At 41.6% G+C, this 4574-nt stretch overlaps 1 pseudogene; it reads right to left on the reverse strand.

Annotated features, from left to right (window-relative positions):
* Positions 1-1210: 1210 nt before the first annotated feature.
* Positions 1211-1566, reverse strand: LOC131925625 (cytochrome b-c1 complex subunit 10-like; annotated as a pseudogene).
* Positions 1567-4574: the final 3008 nt, after the last annotated feature.

Genomic DNA, 4574 nt, shown 5'->3' on the forward strand with positions numbered 1-4574 from the left:
CAATAAGCAGTCAATATTTTCTTTTTTGTTACTGTGTATTAATTTTGTTTCAATTTTGACATTTTTTTGCACACATGCATATATTTTGATGATAGTCATACCCATTTTTCAATATTTCAGTGAACATGTACAACTCAAAGAGAAAAATACAGCGAATTAGTATTGTTCCAATTGTTGATAGGATTTGGGGGCAGAAAAAAAATCTGAGAACTGTCACTAATAGTCCGGTGAGAAGTGAAGTTAGTTTCAGGGCTGTGGTTGGTATACATGGGTTGCTATTCTGTATAGTTTTTATTTTGGTATTTAACACTCAGGAAAATGTATAAAATAAAAATAACCAGTGTCATGGAAATGAAACCCACAAACTAGCAGCCAGGCTGAGAACAGAATGCTACAGAACATTCCAGAAACTTCTAGAGCATTTCTTGTGGATCAGTGGGATTTCCCTATCTCTATGTGGTGGAGACAACCACTGAATTTTATGGTAATCACTTCACTGCTTTGCTTTCTCATTTTAGCAACACCCAGACTGCTCCACACTGCTTGATTAGTTTTGCATTTTTGTGAACTTAATATAGATTTATGGAATACATGTGTTATTTCCTGTCATGCTTATTTCCCTCAACATACATTTACAGGATTTGTTTAAATTGATGCATATTGCCTTAGGTTTTATTTCTTCGCTGCATTTTATCAACATAGCATATCTTACTGCCCCAATGGTCTTTGCCTTGGTTTAGGATCTAATACCATATGCTAATATTAAAATATTATCTATGTACCATCATATCTATGAGTCTGTATTTTCTGTGTGCTGTTTACTTGGGTGTGAACTGCTGAGTCATGGCATCAGCCTGTTTTCAACTTCAGTTAGTAATGCACTTTTAAGATTTATTTTTATTCTTTTAATTATTTGTATGTATATGTAGATGTACAAGTGAGTGCAGTGCCTGTGGAGGCCAAAACAGGACATTGGATCCTCTGGAGCTGGAGTTATAGGTAGTTGGGAACTGCCTTGTATGGGTGCTGGGAACTGAACTGAGATCCTCTTCAAAAGCAGTGTGTGCCCTGAACTGCTGAGCCATTTCTACAGCCCTTCAGCTGATAATGCTTTACCTGGGTACCAGTACTAGCCTTTTTTGGATGTTTTTTTTCGGAGGTGTAAGAACAAGGTTTAATGCTAAACGCATGAAGGCAGCTCAAGTGTCCATCAATGCAGAGGCTCCCCCACGACGATGCGGGTGTCCTCAGCGTCCGGCTTCCTCAGCATCCTCCATGGGGCTAAGCTGTTCCTGAGGCAGCAGGATGTGGCATCAGGGAGGTCCTGTGTGTGGCGAGGGGTTGCCTAATCATCATTCTTAAACTTGCCATTGATGTAAGGCACTCAGTCCAGAATCAGCCGCCAGTCTGTGGCCCACACAAGCCCCACGGCACCCACGGCACCCCATATGCTGGCTGTGGGGACCCAGTTCTTGGCCAACTCCCGGTAGCGCGGGCCCAGAAACTTGCCCAACATCGCGGCAGGGTCTCGGCACTCTGGGTCTCCCCGTTCCCGTTGCCCTGGAGCACTGCCTGGATTTTCTTTTTATTCAGCTTGATGGGTATGTATGTATAATTATACCTTGCTAGAGGGTTCATTTATATTTTCCTGATTACCAGATGGTTGATCTTAGTTTGTTTATTGGTGATACATGGCACTTTCCTGGAATTGAAACATACTCTCAAGGGTGGTGGGGTTAGGGGAGCACTTATTTAGATTTGAGAGGTAAACAAAAGGTCACATGTTTTGGAGAACAGAAGCTTGAAAGATTGTCTGGGCCTCTCCCCAGGAATACAAGAAGTAAACAACTGCTGGGGGAGGAGACCATGATCAGCCAAGTTGTGAAGGGATTCTGGGACTGTCAGCTTTCTGGTCCTTGTGCAGAGAGCTCCAGATCTACAGTTTTCATCAGTCATCACTTGTGTTGGTGTGGGCTTTTCATTGATGGAGGAGCTCTTTGGAATCATCCCTCACCCATAGTCCTGTTAGACACCAACAAGGATTCTTAGCTTTATCTTGCTGGGATTTGGTGTAGTCTTTGCTTTGGTTTGGGTTCCCTTTCTGAAGTGAGGAGGGGTGTGTGTTGTGTTTCCCTAGGAAAAGTCTGTCACACAACAAACAAGTGGCTTCCTGGATGTTTGGTTACAGTGAAAGATCCAATTGAGTCTTCAGCCAGTGGCTTTTCTTGATTTCTTACCCCTGTGTTTACTCTGGAAATAGGTCCACCAAATAGTAAAACTGCGAAAAACAGTTGTCATTTCTTGGCTTATTTTCTGTTTTTAACTTTCTTTTAACAAGTAAAGAAGTTCATCATTGCCCCCTTGTCAAGTATATAGCTATCTTCCATTATGTACAATACTTTCGGCACTTATAATGAGGCAATCATTAAAATGGCAGAATATCATTTTTTTTTCTGTATTTGATTAGTTAGAATCACTTGCCTATGATTAAAGGAGGGGAATCCATCACACAGGATCACACCAGGGGAAAATTCTAGAGAAAAGGAGCAGAATATACATTCAGGAAAGAGACTCCAGATGTTGGGTACAGAAGAAATTAGAATACATAGACAATATTTCTCACAGATGTGATCACCTTCCATGCTTCTAGCTTTTGCAGAAGTTGTAGCTAGCAGAGATAGCTAGCAGAGACTTAGTTTAGTTATTGACAAATCTGTTGTAATAAATGAGTCCTTAATCCCTGACCAAATTTCTTTCAAGGATTAATTAATTTTAATTTTTAATTTTTTTTTGTGTGTGTGTACAACACATGTGCATACTTGCAGGAAGAGGCCGGATGTCTACCTTGGCTGTCATATCTCAAGATGTCTCCACCTTGTTTTCCAAGACAGGGTCTCTCACTGACCTGGAACTCACTGTTCAGGCCTGGCTAGGTGGTCAGTTCAATGCTAGGATTATCAGCATAAGCCACCATAGCCCACTTCTTATTTGTTACGTTCTGGGGGTCAAACTCAGGTCCTCATGTTTATATAGCCAGTGGTTTACTGACAATCCTCTCCCCATCCCCTGGACCAAATTCCTGTGTCAGTTCTTCTAGCTTATCCTGTTAGATCAAAGTATTGGTTGTCTTGCTCTAAGAACTGAATTAAGAGAGGAAATTAAAGTCAGGTCCCTCTGACTGTCGTCACAGTCTGAAGTCCTTGAGGCTTCTGCTTTTTTCATCTAACATCCTTGTATTTCTTCCCCTTGCAAACAAGCTGTTATAGTTCCCTGTGCCCATTCTGTCACATCTAGAAAGTCCTGCCAAATTTATCCTGGATAAGAACTTCCTGTTAATGCTTAATAGAAAATATTACATAGAATTATTTTTTGCATTTTAACAGCATTTTTGGAGATAGAATCCTTTAATCCAAAGTGATTACTTTTTTTTATGTGTAGAGGAGTATAGAAAACCATCATTCACATAGTTGCTAATGCCCAGAGACTCGGGACAAAAGCCATTAAAAGTAATGAGCTATTCCATTGACAGGCAAGATTTCTCGGTATAACTGTATTCTGGTCTGCCTGCTATATGGGTTTGCCCTTGCCTTTATCCAGATGCAAATCAGCAGCATATTGCCTTGGCACTTGTGTGTCTGTGCAGCGGTGACTTTGCTTTTCTTCCCAATTAGCCATCTCTCTAATCAATTTAATCCATCTCTGACAGCAAGCCATATTTTCCCACCTTGTTGATGACCATGTCATGTGGAACAGAGTCGGAAACCTCCCTGAAGTCAAAATATATTATGTCTGACTCTTCCTCCCTACATGCAAGGCCTGCTGCTCTGTCAGAGGAGGCAAGTGAATTGCTCTAACATGATTTGTTGGTCGCAAAGTCAAGTTGCTTATTACCCATCATTCAGAGCCCTTCCATGTGGTTGCAAATTGATTAGGCATCTCAGTCTTGCAGTTAATGCACTTTTTGTCATTGTTTAGAGTCTAGGACACTCCACAGAAATCCTGAGGTGCTGTGAGGATGCGTTTACTACCATTCTCCTTAAAGAAACACAGTTCGTTTGTTTACGTGGTTCACAATGTCTCAAAAAGGAAAGCTGATGCACCAACAGTGTCTGAAACATTTTACTAGTATCTTATATTTGGTATGGAAAAACAAAAGTGAAGGGACAGTTGGGAAATTGAGAACATGGCTCAATCAGTAAAGTGCTTTCTGCACAAACATGAGGACCTGAACCATTCCAGAACCCATGGTGAGAAAGCTGAGCGTGGCCTGTCATCCCAGTGCTGGGGTCACAGAGGCAGGTGTATCCCTGGAGCTTGCTGGCCAGCCAGTCTAGCCAAATCAGCAAACCACATATTGGGTGAGAGGCTCTGTCTCAAAAACCGATGAGAAATAAAGATTTCTTGACATTGACCTCTGGTCTCCATGTACCCATGCACACATGTGCGCATGCACCCCCATGTGCACACACACACACAGAGGAATATGTATACACACACACACACACACACACACACACACACACACACGCACATCTTCTTCTTCTTTTTCTTCTTCTTCTTGAAAAAATTTGCTT

This window comes from Peromyscus eremicus, chromosome 15, assembly GCF_949786415.1.
Source record: "Peromyscus eremicus chromosome 15, PerEre_H2_v1, whole genome shotgun sequence".
In the NCBI taxonomy this organism is placed as follows: domain Eukaryota; kingdom Metazoa; phylum Chordata; class Mammalia; order Rodentia; family Cricetidae; genus Peromyscus; species Peromyscus eremicus.